The following is a 21,473-nucleotide window of genomic DNA, read 5'->3' as shown; positions in this document are numbered from 1 at the left end:
CACCACTACCGTTGCCAGGAGAGGCGTCCACGTGTGTGGCTGGGTGGCACTTCAGGGGGATTTTATGGGAGTTGGGATTAAGGACAAATGGGAAACACATGAAGCGGCATCGCCAGCGCTCATGTCCCCCGGCGGCCTGCTCACCAAGAAAGGCCTTCCTCCTGAAAGCGGGTGGCACAGCCCGACCAAGGGGCCCTCTGTAGAGTTTGGGTTCTGAGGCTTGAGCCTGTCACTCAAGGCCCTTTTTGCTCATTTGCCCTCTGGTGCATCATCCCCTTGGGATTCTCTGTTCCAGCCTAACATGCCTGGGCTTTCCTGCCTCAGGACCTTTGCTCATGCTGTTCCCCTCCCAGGTGCCCTTTGTCAGCCCCTTTTTGAATCCTTCATGTCCCAGAGGGTTCAAGCTCAGAGGGACTCAAAAGTGGAAAGGATGCAGACGATGACTCAACTCTATACTCTGTGTTCCCAGAAGCCAGGTCAGGTGTCAGGGGGAGCACGGTGGCTTTGACCATTTCTCTCTCAACCTCTACTCTCCCATTTCACTGCTCAGACCACTGAGGCCCAGGACGTCGGAGTCAGCCTGTGCAGGTCAGCCTCTGACTCACCAGCTGGGGCCTCCGCCATGACACCACAGCGCCCTCTAAACTAAGTCCTGAGGCTTCAGAAAGCCCCCTGAAGCTGGAGCACTGCCCTGGCCTCTCCCAGGGAGCCCAGGCTTGGGGCTGGACCAGCAGCAGCCTCGGACGCATGGTGCTCTCTGCTGCCAACAGGGAGCCGGAGGGGCCTCCGGGAAGAGGAGCGGCTCGTCTCTGCTCACAGCTGTGCTGGGTGGCCTGGGGGCCAGACGCCCTTGGAAACCCGCTGTCTGCACCTCCTCTGGAGCCCGGGAAGCTCAGGCTTCTGTCCCTGAGTGGAGAGTGGGTGGTGGGAGGGGCTCTGATTCACCCAGGGAGAGAGCAGGTTTCTGGGGAACCCCTCAGTGCCCCGGAGTCAGACTCGAGTTTCAGTGCCAGCTCTGCTCTCTCCAGCTGCAAGACCGTGGGACAACCACTCCCCTTCTCTGGGCCTCAGTTTCCTTCGCTATAAATGGGGATAACACCTTTCTCAGAGGGACAGGCAACTGGGTAGGGGCACGGTCGACGTTGGTTTCCTTGCCTGAGTCCCGGTGACGTCATTTTGGCTCCACTATGAGTAAGCTCAGGTAGGGAACCCCCACAGTCACACAGGACAGACGGTTCCCACCGTAACCATCAGCTGGCCCAGTCTGGGCAGGGCCGTGGGGGTCAGGGGCACAGGTGGACCTGCCGAGGCGCCTTGGCCTCCTGGTTGAGTTCGGAGCATTTTGGAGTCTGCCACGTTGTGACATAGGTCACAGAGGGACACAGCTGGGAAGAGCCCCTTTAACAGAAGCGGAAACTGAGGCTCCCAGGGGGCAGGGACTCACCCCGTGAGTCAGTGGAACCTGGGCCCCTGCTTCCCAGCCCAGGAGTTCTTTCCACTCTGCCAACACCACCTCCAGTTTCTGACATACCACCCTACGCAATTTCCACACGTAAGAGCGGGCCCCCCATGGCCCCCAGAAGTCAGTCACCCTGAGGTCCTCTCCCCACCGGAAGCCGAGTCCAGGCCCAGGACCAGGAGGGGTGCAGCGGGCTGTGTTGGACCAGGGCTCAGCTGCACATCGGGTGATTTAATACATTCCTGGGGCAATGTGGCCAGCACTTGGTGGGTGCCAGGCTCGGTCCTTCCCTCAAGAGGCTTATAATCTCCACACAGTGCCTCAGAAGCCTGGGCCAGACTTTGAACGAACCCCTGGAGGCTGCCCGGGGGAGCAGAAAGAACATTCCTGAAGCCTGACTTTGGTCCTTACGAGCTGTGAGATGGGCAGCAGGCTTCGCTTCTGAGCCTGCTGCCTCACCTGTGAGGGAGGCGGTACCCACCGCCCAAAACTGCAGAGAGGCTTACATGGGAAATAACCGTGAGCGTGCCTGCCACACTGCAGGTGCCCCATTCCCGAACTCTCGCTCCTCAGCTTCCGAATGTGTATTCCCTCGGCATGCAGCGGGCACTCGGGTTTTCTCTGTTCTCCACTGAAAAAAAGTATCCGACACCGAGGAAGCCTCTGAACCAATAAGATCAGGTTAATCCAAAAATTGGGTTGAAGAAGGGAATCATGACAAAATAGTATTTGAGTTCCTTAAGCCCTTTATTTTGACTTTAAACTCATAAATACGCCTTAAATGGCCTTCCTCTCGTTCTTCAGACTTAAACCAGCCTAGAAGGCGTCGCTTACCATTTCCAGCTTCAGCCTCTTTAAAGTGGAACGTGCATGTAAAGACGCATACGAAGCAATCAGCATCCAGCAGCATCTCGAATTTACTGTTCCCCCCAACCTTTCACAAGGTCCCACCCATACTGAATTCAATTTATATTTAAGCAACTTGCCTTGACCAAGTCTTTTCAAGGTGTTCAACCTAGTTTCACAAACCGACACTCTGGTTTTGCATCGTGTTATTGATAACGTCGCATTGCCCTCAGTGGGGGCCCATCAGGAAAACAGAAGCTGCTTTGAGTGTTGGAAACTGAAGGAAGTTAATTCAGGGGCTATCGGCAACACAGGGGATGGAAGAGCTAAGAAACCAAAGGGGGGTGGTGAGGAGCCCCAAGACTGGCCAGAGCAGGAAGCCGCTGCTACCCTCTGGCGAGAGGGACATGGGAGAGGGGGTGTTGCCAGGCCCCCCCCCAGCAGAAGCAGGAGCCTGGTAGACCAGTCTAGCATTCTTTGGAGCCACATAACTCAGCCATTATGGAGATGCCCCCGAGACAAAGAATAAAGGGACTTCTTTCTTCCTCTCATTCTTCAGTCTCCTCCCAGTGCCTCCCATGGGTGGAATGGAACTGGAACCAGCTGGCTTGGTGGAATCAGACTCCTGCATTACAGAGCCAAACAGGGGAAGGGGTAGAATGGATCTGAGGACAGGCTGGCCCTGGACTGGCGTAATACCCAATGAAGCTCTGTAACCAACAAAACCCAACTGGCGTAAACAGGTTTGGGAACAAACCCAACTGATGTTTGGCAAGTTGACGTCTCCATGGGCTGGTGGGAGCAGAAGGGGTGGAGCCTAGTGAGGGACCTGCCAGCCAAGGGCATCTGTCGATTGGCGTATTACACCGGAAGTGCCAATGAACCCCGTGAGCTGGTTAACGGAGGTCGCTTAAGAAAGCTCCCCCTGTGAGTGGTGGTGAAGTGTGTTTTCTTCACCTGTGTGTGCAGAGCTCGTATTTTCACCACAACCTTGGATTACTGCGATGGGGGAAATCTGAGACCCGTCTATGTTCTTTACAGTTTACAAAGACGGCACACCCCTCAACCCATGGGGCCCTCCCAACAACCTGCAGGATAGCTGCAGCTCTCTTCACTTTTCTGATGAGGAAAAGGCTCATCCCTGGGATTAACCCCAAGTTTTCCCTCCAGGAGTCAGAGCAGCCAGCTTGGACCAAACGGGTAGCAGATTTGGGATGGACGCTGGCCTTGGAGTTCAAATTCTGGCTTTCTACCAGCAAATCATAGGGCTGGGCCCAAGCACAGAGGACCCCAGCCAGGTCATCCGCCTGTTCTAGCACAGGCCATCGCTCAGGGTAGAGGATGAGCCCCTGCAGGACACACAGCCCGCCCAGGGACCGGAATACCCAGGTCAAGCCAAAGGATCATTAGCTGAGGACCTACCACGTGGGACGCACATGCTGACAGCTTTGCGCACAGTGTCTCCAACGGTGGGCTCTCAGGACAGCCATCCATTCTAAGTGGTTGTCCCGCCAGCTTGCAGGGATAGTCAGAGAGGTGAAGAGACCTGCCCAAGGTCACCCAGTCTGCAGGTGGACGAGGCAGGACTTACACCCAGCCTGCCTGCCACCTGCTTTCTGGGCTCTTTCTCCCCTCTCCATCCCCAGCCTCTTTCTTTCCTGTTTGTTTCGAAAAACTGCTCATGATGCCCCCTTCAGAACCAAGCCCCTCCCTTGCCTACTCCAGCTTCCTGCCTCAGCCGCTCTCCAGGGTGCCCCCTTTGCTGGACCCCTCCCTGCCATCCCCGTGTAGCCATGTCTTCACATCTCCTGCACCACGTGTTTGGTGGCACTGAGGACAATCTTACGACTGTCTTTACCCACAGCATCCACCTCACCAGGGACCCCAAGAGCTCCCTTCCTCGTGCCTGAAGTTCCCCTGTTAGTGCGCGTTTGGGTCTGGATGCGTTTCAGCCCTCAGTCCTCTGTTACCAAGGCAGGCTGAACTGGGCGGAGGAGCAACGGGGCCCCTGAGGGGGTTTAGAGACTTGTGGGAAGAGCTCAGGCTGGGTCACCCCAGCCCCCCGCTGAGGGGCGCGCTGCCTCTCTCCCTGGCCAGAGCGTCCCCACTGCTTCAAACAATGACCCACGTGCTCCCCGTCCACTACCTCCTGCACGGATAAGCCGAGCCGCCGGACAGACAGGGTTCTCCCATCTTACAGCCAGGGAAACTAGGCTGGTGGAGGGGAAGGGCTCAATGTGGTCACGAGGTAAGAGGGATTCAACTGCAGGCCTGCTGCTGCCACATCCAGTCGTCCCAGGGGACCTTTGACTTCCCTTCACTCTCTCAAGTCCCCTCCAGATTGGTGGAGGTGCTGGGGCCTTGGGATCCAAGCAGTGAGTCCAGATCCCAGCTTTGGCGCATCCCAGCCCTGTGACATCAGCGGGGCCTCTTAGCACCCCACTGCCCTCCCCTGGGAGATGGGACGTCGAGCCCCTCCCTTCCTCCGGCAGGCAGATGCACAGGGAGCCCTGGGAAGGGCGCACGCAGGCCCTGGCCCAGGTTAGCTCTTCTGCTGCTACTGTCCTGTGGCCGCAGGGTCCAGGGTGCAGCGTGAGATGGGTGGGTGAGCGTGGAGGGGAGGAGGGCAGAGCTGGGCTGTTGGGGAGGTCATGGAACCAATCCACAACTCCCCCAGGTCCTTGGTGCCCCCCACAGACTCCAGCCCTCCCACCTAGTCCCATGGAGGCCCTGCTGGGGAGGGGCCTGAGCTCCCCCAGCTTCTGAGGCTAACCCCTGCCAAGGGCTGCCTGAACCTGGGTCCCAGGTTGCAGGACAGGGCGCTGGCGAGGTCCTCAGGCCACTGAGATGCTGGTCAGCCCAGAGGCCTCTCTTGTGTTCCTTCAAGACGTGGAAAGGCCTGCCTGTAAGACGCTCCCCTCCCTCAGAGTCCCAGGCCCTTCGGAGGCAGAAAGAAAACCCCAAGCTGCAGCCCCTTTTGGCTCATAAAACGATCTTTCTCTGGGTCTTTTGGTGGAATAATCTATTTTTAGCATCAAAGAGCTCTGCCAGGGCTTAGACCTGCTAAGGGACCGGCTTTGTGTGACCACAAACCCTGCCGGAGGTGGGCATCCTCAGCTGGGTGGGCCAGGAAGGGTGCCCCCCTGCCCCCCCGCCCCTCACAGGGCCGGCAGAGCGGGGAGGGCCTCCAAGCGCCGCAGGCTCGGCCTCCGGCCCGGGCTCCTTCCCTTCCCATTCAGGGGGCATTTTGTTTGGGGCCAGGCCTTGGTTCCTCCACCCCCATTTCCTCTCTGTGCCTTCTCCTCACAAACCTAATAATAATAACGATAACAATAATCATAAACCAGCACTTACCACGTGCCAGGCACTCTTCCAAGAGCCTGACATCAATTAACTCACTCAGTTCTCACAATAATCCGATCGTTTAATAGATAAGGTAACTGAGACTGGAGAGGTCAGCTGACTTGCCCAAGTTCAGCTCAGAAGGGATGGATCCAGGATTTGAGCCCAGACAGTCTATCGCATCGTTATTTAGTCTCATTTAACAGCTAAGGGAACAGAAGCTCAGAGAAGCTGACGAATTTGGTCAAAATAACCTAGGCAACAAATGATGAGGTCAGGGTTCATGACAGGGCAGTCTGACCAGGGCCCTCTGGCTAGAACACTCACCCCGACCTCTGGGCTTCCAGGGCGTGGCTCCTATGACCTTGGTCAATTCTTCCAACAAGTGGTGTGTGTGTTGGGGGCACTATTACTCTCCCCATCTCCCACTGTACTGAGGAGGAAACCGAGGGCCTGAGAGAAAAAGGGACTCAGGTTACAGAGCTAGGAAGTGGTGGGGTCAGGATTTGAACCCCATCTGCTGGAATCCTCGAAGCCTTTGCTGGAAGCTGCGTCCTCAACCCCCACCTCCTGCCCTGCCCCCAGCCCCTGCTGCTTTCCTCGAGGGGGCTGGGCCCCAGGAGAGGCCAGGATCTGGTTGTAATTTTTTAAAAAATGACTTGGTCTTCATGTCCACCCCCTCTTCTTTCTCTCTCTTTCAGTCATAATGACCCCATTTGCAGGGGTGTGCCGGCCAGCAAATTTGCTGACCCAGGCAAAAGGAAGGGGGGGTGTCATTATGTGGTCGGGAAATGGTGGGGCATCTCGTATGCCACCGATCTAGCATCCCAGGAATTTGAGCAGCCCTCAAGGAAATTAGAGAATTAGCCGCCATCCAGGGCTGTGGCTTCCTTGTCGCTGTGTGTGTGCCTGTTCTCGACTTTGAACTAGGACGCCTCGAGTATCTGCACAGAAGAGGCAGCACTGTAGGAAGAGGGGCTTCCCAGAGCAGGGAAAGAGCCCTGATCAGGGAGGCTACGGGCAGAGGCTGACACTTGGGGGGACCAGGCTCAGAGAGGGACAGGAACTTGTCCTAGGCCACACAGCTAAGGCCAAGATCTGCATCACCTGCCCAAGGCCTGATGCTCTTTCCATGATGCCAGGCTCTACGAGGAACTTGCTGTGTGAAATCAGACCAGTTCTAATCCTTCTCTGGGTCACTTTTCCTATTCTGTGAAAGGAGGGGTGAGATTGTTTTCTTTGTTTGGGTTCCTCCAAAGACAGACTCTGAGTCTGAGGAACAAGGTGTAGGCAGTTTATTTGGGAGGGGATCCAAGGAAGCAGGGGTGGGGGAGTGGGGAGGTGACATGGGGAAGGGAAGGCAGCCCATACGAGGTGCAGGAGCCAGCAGCAGTGTACGACTCTGGGCACCTGGAGCTCAGCCCCACTGGGCCCCTCTGTGGAACTGGGTGGAGCACCTCATAGAACGCCTCCCCAGGGGAGAGGGAGCTGGGGTTCGTATCCACCGACTCCCAGCTCTCGTGGGTTGAAGCCTGTTCCAGGAGTGATGACTCTCCCCCGGGGCAACACTCACTCAGGTCCGAGAGCATCCTCGGGCCAACCTGTCCTTCAGGGGAAGGGTCTCTTCGGGTGGGTGTATGATTCCTAGGGCGTCTCTCAGCTCTGATGGGTGAGGATCCATGGTTTCACATGCATCTTCACCAATCTCCTCTCTCAGTCCTTCTGAGCAGCCATGCCATCAGGGAAGTGAGGTGTTGGCACAGCAGGTGGGGTACCCAATGCTCCCACGCCACTTGTCCCAGAGCCTGAGATTCCCCTATGCATGCTTCTGCATGTTGGCAATGGTTTTTAAAGAGTGTTGTTGTCGGAACCCCGGGAGGCAGTGCCTCAGGGACCCCCCCACCCCCCGCCCCGAGGAGGAAGGTGCCTAGGATTAGGCTGAACACGAGGAGGGGACCCTGTCCTCTTTACCACTTAGGCCAGAGAAACCTGTTTCGTCTGTCTTTTAATTTTTATTTTAGCTTTTGTTACTTTTTTCTCAAAGTTATACATGCTCATGGTTTAAATAGTCAAATATTTCTATAAGGCTCTCCTTCCCACTCCTCGGAGAAAACCACTTCCAATTCCTTTAACCGTACCTTTTCGTATTCACTTTACTTCTCTAAGTAACATGCTTGCTAAGCTCATTGTGACTTTTCTGTTTTAGGCATTATTTACTGACCTTCCACAATGGAGGAGGATTTGGCTCCTTTTATCTGACCCTCTCCTTACTCTGCACCCTTTCTATCTCCCAGGAGAGTTATGCTGGTCAGGTTAACTGTTGGTTTGTACCTGTTTACAACTGGTAAATGCTTTTCACAGCCAAGTCAGAGAGTATGCTCTAATTACAAGTTCTGAATTGCACAGCCGTTTGTTTTCCCTGGAGTTATAATTTCTTTAACTTTTCATTTGCATAATTTTCTGTGTGCTTACTGCTAATTCATCCCCAAACTCTCCATTAGTTGTCCAAACCTCCTAGTGGGAAATTCAATAACATCAGGTATTCCATTCCTTTCATCTTTTTTGGAGTCTTCTTTCTGGAACCGTCTAAACTGTTCCAGTCTGACTGGTTGCTCTGTAGGCCTGCCGCTCAGCTGTCAACCTGGGATCTCCCCTCACTGTCGTCCTGGGATTCCCTTTGCCCCCTCCTACATTGGAGCCCTTGTTTTCTGGATCCTTTCTCTTTCTTGGTTTACTCTCTTATTTTGATGGAGCAAAGCTTCCAGTAGCTTCCTAAGACAGGGTGCACGGGAGGTAGATTTACCTCTGAGCTTGTTACATTTGATGATGTCTTTAGCTGTACTCACGGGTAGTTTGGCTGGGTATAGAAATCATGGTTGAAATAATTTTCCCTCTTCAAAGGTATTTTTCCAGTCTTCTTGCTTCTTGTGCTGCTGTTAATTCTGAAGACTTCTGTTCTTAATCTCTGAAAGTAGCCTATGTTTTTCTCTCTGAGAGCTTTGAAGGTAGTTTCTTTGTCCCAAGTGTTCTGAAATTCCATAACCATATTCTTTTGTGTGGTGCTATTTTCATTTATTGTTCTGGACATTCAATTGGTCCTACAACCTGAACATTCATGTTGATCAGTCCTGGGTAGTTTTCATGAATTAATTCTTTGATAGTTTTTCCCCTTCCTTTTTCATTGTTCTCTCTTTCTGTTGGGCCTTTTAAAATTCTAAGTTATCTAAGATTCCAATGAACTCTAAAATTCTTAACCTTATTTTCTATTTTTTTGTTTTTGCAGTTTTTTTGGGAGAAAGATCTTCACCACTTTCTTTCAATGTCTCTATTGAGTTTCTCATTTATATTATAACAATCTGAATTTGTACTTTTTGGTTTTCTAATTATTACATTTTATAACTGCCTAGTCTTATTTCATAGATGCAGTACCTTCTCTTATTTCTCCAAGGATATTAATGATATAATTTTTTTTTCCTAAGGAAGATTGGCCCTGAACTAACATCTGTGCCAATCTTCTTCTATTTTGTACATGGGACGCTGCCACAGCATGGCTGATGAGTAGTGTAGGTCTGCACCCAGGATTTGAACCCGTGAATCCGGGCTGCTGAAGCAGAGTGTGCTGAACTTAACCATTATGCCGCAGGGCTGGCCCCTTAATGATAGACTTTTAAAAGAATATTTCATCTCCCTGCATAGTCTGTTTCCTTCAAGTTACTTTTTTTTCATTCTGTTTTGTCTGGTCCTTTCTGAAGGAGGCTTCCTTCATATGGCTCATGAGCCTTGGCTGTCTGCCTCTCTTTAATAGTGGGGTACCGAACTCTGATTGGAAGCTCTGTGTCATCGTGTGGGACTGCCTGACTCCGGGCTTGACAGAGGGCGTCTGGTCAGTCATTTCCGCGGTCAGTATCTTTAGACTTTCCCCCACAGTCTGCCCTGATTCCCTGGGGCAGACTCTTCTCCTCTGCGTGGAGGGCACTGGACTGCCTGCCAAGGTCCTGGGGTAAGAGGGCTATAAGCACATGTTGTGTTCGCTCCATCCTTCCTTTTCAGCACAGCAGCCTCTGCCTTTGACGTGGCTGGCCTCACCCTGACCAGAGACCCTGTTTTTCTCTCTCCAAAAAGTAAACCTCAAATATTCTCCTGGGGCAGGCGAGAGGATCTGGGGGTCCAACGGCTTCCTACAGACTTTCAAATACTCCTCCAGTTCTCAGTCCCTCCCTCCGCCCATTTCCGCTGATGTCTCTTGTGCCCAGTCCCTGAGTCTCCGGGGGTTTTGCCGTGTAAGAAGCTGAGCTGCTTTCCAACGTCCCCGCTGCCGTGTCCATGGGGATTCAGGTCTCTCAGGGCTGTCACCTCAGTGGCTCCTCACACACACGCTTTCCAGGTCCCTACCCCGTGTGGCTGTTATCTCTTCTCCTGTTCTCTTTGACCCTGTAGGCCCATGTGTTTAAAAAAACCCCCAAACCAGAAAACATATCATCACCAACCAATCAACGACACTTTATAGACAGAAGCAGAGGTAATGTACGTATTGAGTCCGCTCCTTTCTGTTTTCTAGGTTGTGGGGGAGATTTTGTTTGAAACAAGGATTCCAGCTATATCCTGTTTGTGTTGGGGAAGACTCCATTTTTAAAAGATGCTAATTCTCCCCAAGTTAATTTATTTTTAAAAAATGTTTTAAAGATTGGCACCTGAGCTAACAACTGTTGCCAATCTTCTTTTTGTTTTCCCCTGCTTTTTCCCCTAGTACATAGTTGCATATATTTCAGTTGTGGGTCCTTCTAGTTGTGGCGTGTGGGATGCCGCCTCAGTGTGGCCTGATGAGCGGTGCCATGTCTGCACCCAGGATCTGAACCCGCAAAACCCTGGGCCGCCGAGTGGAGCGTGCGAACTTAACCACTCAGCCACAGGGCCGGCCCCATCAAGTTAATTTATAAATTATATTAGCAAGTCCAATCAAAACCCCAACAGGATTTTTTATAGAACTTGATGAACTATTCCTGAAGCTCATGTGGAAGAATAAATGGCCAAGAAAGGCCAAGAAAAGCCAAGACGATTCAGTAAAAAACGAGCGAGAAAGGGAGGTGGGTCACTCCACCAAATACCAGGATGTAGGATACATTATACTCATGAAGTCAGACAGGGGCTGGCATTAGACCACAACCAGGCCGATGAAACAGAATAAAGAACCCAGAAACTGACACCACTGCAAGGGGACATCAGCCAGGATCCGGCAGGAAACAGATGTTACCCTGCAGGGTTTAACTGAGGAGCGCTAATGAAGCGGCTCTTTGCGGGGGTGTGGGCTGGGTTAAAGGAGCCAGCAAGGGGTGCCGATGCACCCAGAGTCAGCAGCAGTGGGAAACCACCACGCCAGCCTGAGGGGGCGAGGGAGGGGAGACGGCACAGGAACTCACCAGCTCTGGGAGAGGAGGCGACTCAGTGAGAGAATGCAGCGCTGCCCAAACCACGGCTGGCCAGGGGGCGAGGGAGCACCTCCTGCAGGGTCTCCCACGGGCTGAGCCCAGCTGGGAGGCCAGAGGGCACAGAGATGAGGCCAGGCAGGCCATCGACATCAGCCGCCAGGTGCACAGAGCAGGAGAGAGAAAGGGGAAAAGCAGAGCTGAACGAGGGGAATGGAGAATAACAAACACATGTGGAAATAGCCCACCGCCTACTAGATCCTGCACTCAGAGGTCCCCAGACAATGCGAATGCACAGCTCCTGCAGCGACCTCATCAGGGCCCAGCTTCTCCTTCTTCCGTGAATGGCACTGTCATCCACCCTGTCACCAAGCTGGATCCTGGATTGCTCTCCACTGTGCATTTACTGTTGAGTTTACCTTCAAAATAATCCCCAGCCCACCTCTTTTCTGGTGGTATGCGCCGCTCACCCTCCACCTGTCAGCCAGGTAGGTGCGGGCGGACCCAATCGGTCCCTTGCCTCAGCTTTCAACAGCTTCCCATTTCCCACGGGGAAGACCCTGTCTTCCCCTCCACCTGTTCCTCCCAGCTCCAGCCTTGCAGACCACGTGTGGTGACGCCAGCGCTCCAGTCAGCTTCATGTCTCTGTGACTTGCCACTGCTGTTACTCCCCCTGCCTCCTCCCTGGCCCCTCCCTGGCCCCTCCCTGCCACCTCCCTGCCCCTGCTCCCTGTCCAAGGAGAAGTCACTCCACCACGAAACCGTTCCTCTCCATATTTCCAGCCACATTCCCTCCTATGTCTTGTCCCTCCACCGCTCTGTGAATTTTCAAAGACAGGAAGCATGTCCGCAGCTCCCAGCACAGGCATCCATGAATGTTTGTTGAATGAATACATGATCGAATCACCAAAGAAGAGATTGAATGAATGCTCTTGCTCTTCTGAAATAATGAAGAAGGGGGAGCTTGGGTAGCCAGGCTTGGCGTTCATTTCATTTACTCAACAGCTCTGTATTGTGCACACCTTATGCTTGGTGCTAAGGATACAGCAGTTAACACCACAGGCATGACCTCTCCCCTCGTGGGACTTAGAGTCTGATGGGAAAACAGACATTCAGCAAGTAAATCACAAATACTTATTTAATTTACTCATGAAGGCTTCGTTTACATGAAGCGACGTTTACAGCGTCCGGCGTGGAGGTGACCCAACTGTGGGGGTCTGTGCAGAGTGGGCCGGGTGGAGAGGACGCATGGGCCAAGGGCCAGGGGGGGCCCAAGGCGGGCCTGGCTTGGGAGCTGACAGGAGGTCGTGGGCCCCGGGGACAGGAGAGGGCGAACGGGTAGGCGGGACCAGCTCAAGGCAGGTGGGGCTGTTGAAGGCGACCAGAGGTGAGGACCGTTGATAAGTCTTGGGGTGAGCGCGTGACACAATCAGATTTGCATGTTTCAAGTTTTCTCAGGAGAACTAGTTGAAAGCGGGACTGAGGACTGGGGTCGGGGCGTCCGTCCATACACACGCACGCAGTCTGCAGCCCTCTGTTGCCAAAGACAGAAGGGCAGGGAGACCCCCTTGTCTACTCCCCCATCCCCTCTGCTGGGGGCTTCCTGCTAAGATTAGCCCTGGGGGTCCCGTGCCAACCACCCCTGAGATAAGCGTGTCTCCTCTGAACCGGCTGCCCAGGACCCTGCCCTGGCGGTCCCACATCCTTGGAGAAAGGGGCAGCCTTTCCCAGCTGCCCCCCCAGGCCTGCCTGGCTCTAGCGGGTTAAATGCTGATCCCCCCAAAGATGCGGCCCCATCCCAGCCTCTGGAACCTGTGAACGTCGCCTCATATGGCGAAAGACGGCTTGTGACCTTGTACGGCAACAGATGTGATGACATTAAGGGTTTTGCGATGAGGCGATTATCTGGAATTATGCAAGTGGGCCCCAACTGCTGTCACATGTGTCCTCATAAGAAAGAGGCCAGGGAGGTAACACAGGATGGAGGAGGCAGAGGCCGGAGTTTCGGGGCCACAAGTCGAGGAATGCCACGACTTGCCCAAGGTGGCCACGGGAAGCTGGAAGAGGCAAAGAAGGACCTTCTCCAGAGCCTCTTGGAGGTGTGGGCCTGCTGACACCCTGATTTCAGACTCTGGCCTCCAGACCTGTGAGAGGAAGCATGTCTGTTGTTTGAAGCAGCCCGTCAGCTTCGGTGGACCTCCAGAGCTGAGAGCCCCCTTGCTGGCATCCTGGGCTGGCTGCTGGGTGTTCTGCCCATGGGCCAACAGCACCTACTTCCCTTCATGAGGCCTGGCTGAAGCAACGCTTCCGGGGTGCCCAGCACGGGGCTCACCACACCGCAGCAGCTCAGTCCCGGTCCCCTGGATGGAATTGGCAAGTGGAAAGGCACGGGCTTGTCAGCCTGGGTGCAAACCCCCGTCCTGCCAGGGACTGCAGCTGTGTGACCCACAGCACATGACGCAGCTCCCGAGCCTGTAAAGTGGGGGTGACGCAGCACTCATCTTGCAGGGCAGCATGGATTCCGACGAGGCAGCAGATGGAGAGGGCCCAGGCCCTAAGGAGGCCACACCTGGGGCCGGATCCAATCACCCTGTGGCGTCTGACAGCATGGGGTTTCACCTGGAGCTCTGCCTGTGGCAGCTGTGCACCTGGGGCCAGCGCCTTAACCTCTCTGAACTTTTATTATCAGTTGAGGGTCAGGAAGGTCTCAGGGAATTGGATTCGGGCAACTCATCGGCAGGCGGTTTCAGTAGGTCCTGTTGGCCCCAGGGGTCAGCTGCACAGGCTCAGACTTGCCCATCCGCCCATCCCAGAGGCCCCTTGTGTGGCCTAGGACCATCAGAAAATGGTCCTGTCCCCGGGGTAGAAGGTGCCCTCCAGGTTTCCTGATGGCTGAGGGGGAGTTGCCCGCTCTGTTCCCAGCTCCCACCCACCCTGGCCCCTCAGGAGCACTGCCTGTTGTCCCCCTCTCCAGGGAACAGACCAAGGACCTGGAGTTGCCTCCCGGAGGCCCGGGCAGGGGCCCAGAGCTGATGGGTGGGGGCTGAGCTCTGTTCTCGGCGTGCTGTGCACTTGGATTTCCACAGGCGCTCTCTCTCACCATCTGTCCCCATTCAGTGGGTGGGAAAACCAAGACTCAGGCCAGGCACGTCAACTACCCTGAGGGCCAGGGGGCCCAGCAGAGCCGGGCTCCAACCCTCGGACGCCCTGCTCAGGCCCGAGACAAAACCAGCCCCACCCCTGTCCCCCCTCCACACCCCTGCCACCCACTGCTCTTCTCCTGCCCTGTGCTTCTGTTCATCTCCGCTCCCTAATCACAAAGGGACACCGGTTCACGGCCGAACATCTGAAAAGACTAAAGAAAGAATCGTCGTGATAGCAGTGCAATCACCCGGAATGAGACGCCATCAGTGTTTGGGTGTCTGTCTTTTCTCTTGAGTCAATGTCTGTCTTTTTCTCTCTCCTTCTTCCTTTCCCACAGTGTCATCCTCAGACCTAAATGTTCACGCATCTTCTCCCATGTGGCTAGATATTGTTCCACGACGGGCATTCCTCCCTGGAGTGCACAAGCCTCAGGGGTCTGGGGACCTTGGAAAATCACACACAAAATCAGGGAAAACAAGGAGTTTCCCGCAAGAGGATCCCTCATTTTCATAAACTTCCCAAAAGAGCCTGGGACCCCAATAAATGTTAAGACCCCTCTTCTGCTTGCAGCACAAGTCAGGAGCTGTGACTGTGAAAGGCTAACCATTTGGGGACACCCTGGGGCGTGACTGCCCTGCGATGTGGTCTCAGCTGCACCCACGGCCTCTTGGCATGAGGACCCTGATTACACGAGTGTCCCCTGGGGAACCATCTGTGGCCCCTGCAACCAGGGCTTGTGAAAGTACAGACCCCCCTGCAGCCCGGCCGCCGCCCGCCCTCGCGTGACAACCCTCCCAAGAGCCCCCAGCTCTGCTCTAGCCCTGGGGCTTCGAGTATGGGAAGAGCCCTCTGCTGCCCCAGGTGCCCCCTGGCTTTTGGAGCCCGGCAGGCATGTCCAGCCACCTCCTGTGTGGCTCCTCGGGGCAGTGAACCGAAATGGAAGGCTGGAATGCTTTCGTCCATTCAGATATTTATTTGGCACCTACTGTGTGCCAGGCGCAAATCTCAGCTCTAGGATTCACAGCGAACAAAGGGAGGTCTCTGTTATCCTGGAGCTGTGTGTGTCCTCGTCGGGGAGACAGACAGTAGAGAACAGCAGACAGGGCCCTGCGCGCTGTGGCAGGGGCATCCGTGCTGCAGGGAGAAGAAAGCAGAAAAGGGACAGAGAGGGAGGGAGGTGGGCAGTCAGGGAGCTCTCTCAACAGATGACGTGTGAACAGAGACCCAAAGGAAACCAGGGGGTGAGGGAACCCCAACAACGAAGCTGTGCGGGGGGACAGGAGGAGGGCTGGTGGCCTCCCGGCCTTCCCACCGCAGGAGGTCAGCGTGGCATGCCGAGGGTCAACCTAGCCACCCTCAGGTGAGGCCACTGGTAGTCGGGGGCGTGGCTCGAGCTGACTCTGGACCTAGGGTTTCCAGATTTGGCAAATAAAAACACACGAGGCAAAATATTGCATGAGATATACTAAAAATGGTTCATTGTGAATCTGAAATTCAAATGTATTTACATTTTCTCCGGCAGTCTCAGGCCTGTGCCTGGACCGTGCAGAGGTGGGCCCCGAAGGGGCAATGGTCGGCTCTAAGGGGACAGCCCGTGTTCCTTGCAACAGCATCTGCACTTGGCCCTGGCTGGCAGCAGGGAGCTGTGCAGGGGATGGAGCAGGGGTGGGACGACGGGCTCCCAGCGCATCTGAGAAGAGTTACTGGCGGGAGGTGAGGGGAACTGGAGGTGAGGAGATGTCCAGGCTTCGGTGATGGCCAGGCGTGGGCGCCCGGGCCTGGAACAGGACAATAGCTACGTGGAAGGGGCTGAGGTGGGTACAAGACATTTAGGAAGCTGGGCTGAATGAGCCAACAACGACTCTGGGTTTGTGGGCTGGAGACTGGGTGGCTGGTGGTGGGGCACACAGGGGTGGGGCCTGTTGGGGGCTGTGGGGCGGAGCCTGTGAGGTCCAGAACTGTGAGGGGTCCAGGTGGTCCTGCCGTGTCTGAGGAGGTCTCCCGGAGGAGGTGTCCAGCAGGCTGGTAGACGCACAGCTCCGAAGCAGAAGGGAGAAGGCCCACATGGGCCATGAGATGTGAGGCCTGAAGAGATCCAGCCCGAGGGCAGGAAGCTGGGATGCACCAGCCTGCGGGATGGGGAGGGGAAGGGGAGCTCAGAAAGGGGACTGGGAATGTAGGGGGGTGCTGGGGGGGGCTCAGAAGGTCATCAACGGGGAAAATGCTGAGAGAGAACCTGTGGCCGTAGGATTTGGTGCCCAGGATGCTGTTGGGGATCAATCAGGTGCAATTTCAGATGGGCGGTGGGGGAGGGCAGGAGAGGGCAGCAGAAGCCAGACCGTATTCGTCATCTACTCATCCATTCACCGGCTCACGCACCAGGAGCCAAGGGCTAAAAGGCCTGAAAGGGTGAGACTGGGACTGGGGAGGGGGGACCAGAAGGGGACGGCCTAGAGGAGCGGAGGGTTCAATGGGAGACACGGTGGGGGCTCTCTGGGCAGCATCTAGAAGCAGCCTTGTAGTGGGGTGTGGACAGAGAGGCAGCCTCTCCCAGAGGGCTGCAGGGAGGTGGTGTCCTCTGGGGATACCCAGGTTCAGGGCAGGAGGGAGGTGAAAAGAAGCTCCCTGAAGATCTTCTGTCTTCCAAGAGCTGGTGAATCGGGCCTGGGGCCCCAGAGGCCGGCGGGGGTCCGGTGCGGTGGGGAGATGGGGGAGGCACAGGAAGCTCCAGTGCCCTGTGGGGAACTCTGGGCCCAAGAAGGCAGAGACTGGCTTCAGAAGTCACCGGGCGCCAGTCTGTCCTGTACCCTGCCTGACTCTTCCTGCCCCCATTCTCCAGAATCCCCATGCTTTTCCATCCTCTCCCCATCAGAGTCAGCTCCCAGAAAACCATAGAGATGCCTTCCGTCTGAAGCCTGGACCCCAGACCCACCTTCCCACTCCTCGAATGCTGGCCACTGGACAACGCAGGCCTCAGGCCAAGGGGCCTGCAGCTGGGGTTGAGATTCCAGGCAGTGGGGGACAGAGGAGGGAGAAAGGTCTTCCCAGCGTCTCAGAGCCAGCTGCCACAGGCCATTAGGGGACTGGCCCCGATATAATTCTGGGGCCTGCCACTCCCGGTGGAATAATGAAAGCCCAATACCCACCCCCCAGCCCCCAGTGAGGCTACTACGGTATTCCAAGGCAGACTAGCCAGAAGCAAGAGAGAAATCAAGATGCTTCCCTCGCCTGCTCTGTCAGCGCTGCACGTTAAGGCACATCAGACAAGCCTCTTGTCTTGTATGTGGTCGAGGTGTCAGACGGCCCCGCCTGCTGTCTGCTTCCCTCCGTGGTTCTCGCCCCCTCGCTGGGCCTCTGGGAAGCCTGGGGAGGGCGTGGCCAGAGGCCACTCACTCCTGGAGCCTGGGCTGGGGTGGAATCCTCAGTCCCATGGCAGCCCCAGGGGATGCAAAATGCCTGATCATCTCCTGGTCTACAACCTCCCATGGCTCCCTAGGACCCAAAGCATCCCCTCCCCACTCCTTGGCCTGGAGTCTGAGGCCTTCCGGGTAACCCTCTTGCTGTTTCTCATCGTGCATCTTGCACTGGCCAGGAAGGAACCTGCTCTGCGCTTTTCAACCTCCAGATCATTGTTCACCAGGTTGCTCCTCCTAGAAGTGCCCCCTCCTCCTGCCATTGTTGGAATCCTGCTCATCCTTCGTGACCCAGCTTCCATGCCCCTCCTCCAGGAAGTCCCCAGCTGCCAACCTCATTTGTTTATTCTTCTGTGCTTTCTGTAGCCGAGATGTCAGCTTCCGCTTGTGTGTGCCCCTGAGTGCCTGGCGCAGTGCGGTGTGCAGCATGGATGTTAGTAACTGCATTCGTTGAATTTTCTACCCTGTTCAGATTTAGCTCACATATATTATGCACCTACTGCAGGCAGGCCTTAAATTTCACCTACTTGGCCTCCTCAAATTTGCATGATTGATGTGGTGATGTCATTACCCCTTGTCTCCATTTTCCATGACAGGAAATAGAGGCTCAGAGAGGCTAAGGAATACCCCATAGTCACACAGCCAACAAGTATCAGAGTTGAGATTACTCTGAGACCTTCCTGAGTTCAGAATCTGCATGTTTCTATTCCATACTTTGTCCTTCCAGCTGGAACACCCTGTGGCTTTTCCATCGAACAGGGTCTCGGAAGAAGCAGAGAGGAGCGTCTGCTGTTTCCACGCAGACTTTGCTTCAAACCTGCCCTTTCTTCTTTATTATTTTTTTCTTAGAACAAAAGAAATTTGTGTTCAGGTCTGACCCTTAAATCCAGCACTCTTTCTGAGACACTCCCTTCGTTGCCTCTGTGCCAGGTGGAGTCCCTGAGCCAGATAAGGGCAGAGGGCCACCTGGCCCAGCTCCCTGCCTCCAGTCAGGACTCAGTTGGTTATTTCCAACAGTGATGGGTAATATCATGCGTCAACTTGGCTAGGCCATAATACCCAGATATTTGGTCAAATACTAGTCCAGATGTTGCTGGGGAGGCAGTTTTTCGATGACACTAACATTTAAATCAGTAGTAGAGCAGATTGCCCTCTAGGATGTAGGTGGGCCTCATCTAATCAGTTGATGGCTTGAAGAGAAAAAAGACTCCCCTCCCCGGAGGAAGGGAGAATTCTGCCGGTGGGCTGCCTCTGGACCTGAGCTGCAACATCAGCTCTTGCCTGGGGCTCTAGCCTGCAGGCCAACCCTGCAGATGGAGACTTGCCAGCCCTCACCATAGAGCCAGCCCGTTCCTCACGACCTCTCCCTCTCGGTTCTGCTTTCCTCCGTGTTGGCTTCCTTCTTGAGCTGGCTCTCCCAGGAGGCGCAAAGGAAGCTGCCAACACTTCTAACATTGTCTAAACTATGCAAACAGTAGAAAGGGGGCTTCTTCTCTACTCTTTCCAGCAAAAGTTCTGGGGTTGACACCCACTGGCCTCGCTCAGGTCATGTGACTATTCCTGAGCCAACTGCTGGCCCGTCACTGGCCAGAGGTCCGGGTGGCCGTCCTTTTTGTGGTCTGACAACGACTCCTACATATTTGTTTGCTCCCCAGCTTAAGGCAGATCCAGGGAACTGCATGAGCCTGAACTCGGAACTGCAGAGCTGCAGGAAAAGCACGCTGACGTGCTGGAGCCCCAGGATTCCTCAGAGTGATGCTGGAGCCGAGCTTCAGATATCCCCCCGGGGAGCAGTTTGGCTGGAACTGAAATCTCCAGGGAACTGGCTCAGGACTCCTCTCCACCCGCTGTGGCTCAGGGGTCCTTCAGTTCCTACCTCTGCCTGATGCTTGAACCCCTCCTACAGCATTCCCAAGTGGTCGTATACCTCCAATGACAGGGAGGTCATTACCTCTCAAGGCAGCCCAGGCCATTTTGGGCTAGCTCTGACTGGGAGAAAGTGCTGCTTCATGTTGAGCTGGGGTCCAAGTTTGGACCTGGACTCATCAGTCCCGGTTCTGCCCTCTACCCGCCCCATCCTCCCTTCCTTCCTCTGCCCAGCACTATGCCAAGCCCTCAACCACCCCACGGCCCTCCAGGCCTCTAAGTCAGCTCTCCTAGCAGCTGTTCTCGGACGCTGAGCTGAGCACACTCCTCCTGTGACCTCACATCCTCACTCTGAGGGGGGCACTATTATTGTACCCATTTTACAGGAGGAAACTGAGCCTCAGAGACGCAAAGGGGCTTGCTGAAGGTCACCCAATTCATAGCGGGCTGAGCAGGAGGCCTGCTCTGACTCCAAAGCCCACATTCTTCACCACCAGGCTACCCTGCCTTCAACTGTTCCTTAGACGACACGGTTCTGAGAAGCCCCTGCTATCCTATCAAACCTTCTCCAAGTGGAGCGCCCAGGACTGGATGGTATTGGTCAGGACTCTCATAGTTCCATATTATGGAAATCTCTCTCAAACTGGCTTAATAGTTAAGTGAAAATACTACGAGGATATGGCTTCAGGCATGGCTGGATCCAGAAATTCAAACAACATTATCAGGACTCAGACTCTCATACTCTCCTTCTGCAGCCCTCCATCATGCTATCCTCTGTCTTGACCTCATTTTCAGGCAGGCCTTTCCCCTTAGTGGTCTTCAGCCGCCTAAGTTTTACTTTTTATCCGTTTGGCAATCCCAGGGGAACACGCTTCCCCTGTCCGTCGTTCTAGGCCAAGTCCCAGGACCGACTCTCCTTGGCTGGGCTTGAGTCTGGTGTTCTCCCTTAATCCAGTGGCTTGATATGGGACCCAGTGCTCTGCCTGGCCAGGCCTGAGTCACATGCCCATCTCTGGAGCCGGAGAATGGTGTCATTTGCACCCAAACCACATGGACCGAAAGCCCGTGTGTGTTTGCTAAGCGATGAGGTCAGGGGAGTTCCCCAAAGGAGAGTAAAGGTGCTGCTTACAGAAGAAGCCAGAACGGATGGCAGCACGGATGCGGAGGTCCGCTCATGAACCAAACTTTCCCTATTGCTCAGGATAGGGGTGTGTGTGAGCCTTGCAGGGGAGAAGGTGACTCTCACCTCCTTCCTCTGGGTGCCCTACCTTCAGTAATACAGCCAAGAATCCCAGCGTCACCTTTAGCAGCCACATCACCCAGACAACGCATCTCCGAGCGCTGGCTCCCTGTGCCACACACGGCAGCTCAGGCCAGCCTCTTCCCGCTGTGCTCTGGACCCGAGTCCAGCACTTTCACAAGTATCCCGCAAAGGACAGCTCCACAGAGGGCGGGGTCACTGCCTGTCTTGTTCTCTGTTGTGTCCCCAGCACCTAGAACAGCCCCTGGCCCATAAAGACACTCAAAGACTGTTCATTGAATGAATAATTGAGACCAGCCCACGGCTCCAGCCAGCTAAGACATACAGCCACTTAAGGCATCTGTCAGCTTGGTCCCTCCCTGGCTGGTTGATGTTACAGGTAAATATCAGCACCTACCATGTGCCGAGCACAGGCCACATGCTCCACATCCACCATCTCACTTAATCCTCTGTTCTCTCAAGAGCCCCATGAGTCAGGCAGTACATTCTTCTTTGGCAGATGAGGAACACAGGGGCTCAGAGAGGTCATGGAACTTACCCAAGGTCACACAGCCAGAGCCTGCAGAGCTAAGATTTGAACCCTTACAGAGGGACATGGCTGGAGCCCTAGCCCAAGTGGCTCCAATAATAATTACGGCACACACACGCTGAGCGTTCAGAGTCAAGCGTCTTCCTAAGAGTCTTACGTGTAGCATCTCATTTCCTTTAGTCTTTAGAGC

Source organism: Equus quagga, chromosome 5, assembly GCF_021613505.1.
Source record: "Equus quagga isolate Etosha38 chromosome 5, UCLA_HA_Equagga_1.0, whole genome shotgun sequence".
Classification (NCBI taxonomy): Eukaryota; Metazoa; Chordata; class Mammalia; order Perissodactyla; family Equidae; genus Equus; species Equus quagga.
Note: the sequence above shows the minus strand (reverse complement) of the source record.